We start from the raw sequence: 632 nt of genomic DNA, 5'->3' as shown, positions 1-632 counted from the left end.
CTTACATTTATGGCTTGCACTTCTTGAATATCTGAGGGAAATTCCATCCAACTTTTGTTCGACCATTCATGGAGGTTCAATGTCACTTGATCAATTAACTAATAAGCTTCATCTACACTTTTGTCCATAAAAGAACCTCCAGCTGATGAATCCAATAAAGTCTTGTCTGAGAAAGAAATTCCCCCATAGAATATGTGAAAAATCAACCATTTTTCAAAACCATGATGAGGGCACTGTCTTTGAAGACTCTTGAATCTATCCCATGCTTCAAATAATGATTCTCCATATGCCTGAGAAAAATTTGTTATGCAATTCCTCATATACACCGTTCTACTTGGAGGGAAAAAATGATTCAGAAATTGCTTCTCCAATTGTTCCCAACTTGTGATGCTTTGAGGACAGAGAGAATATAGCCAAGTCCTTGCTTTATCCTTGATACTGAAAGGAAATGTCACCAATCGAACTGCATTTGCTGATACTCCTTCACATTTCACCAAATCACAAATCTCTAAAAATGTTTCAAGATGCAGATAAGGACTTTCTGATACTTCTCCACCAAATTTGTGACCTTGTATCATGAAAATTATCTCTGGGTCTAGTTGGAAACTTTTTGCTTCAATTTGAGGTTGCAC

General features: G+C 36.6%; 1 non-coding gene across 1 annotated transcript; it reads left to right on the top strand.

Annotated features, from left to right (window-relative positions):
• Positions 1-216: 216 nt before the first annotated feature.
• On the top strand, positions 217-322 carry LOC122003104. The gene has a single exon (XR_006117776.1). It is a non-coding gene; the product is annotated as a small nucleolar RNA R71 (small nucleolar RNA).
• The last annotated feature ends 310 nt before the right edge of the window (positions 323-632 follow it).

This window comes from Zingiber officinale, chromosome 7A (assembly GCF_018446385.1).
Source record: "Zingiber officinale cultivar Zhangliang chromosome 7A, Zo_v1.1, whole genome shotgun sequence".
In the NCBI taxonomy this organism is placed as follows: Eukaryota; Viridiplantae; Streptophyta; class Magnoliopsida; order Zingiberales; family Zingiberaceae; genus Zingiber; species Zingiber officinale.
This window is presented reverse-complemented; position numbering and strand designations above follow the sequence as displayed.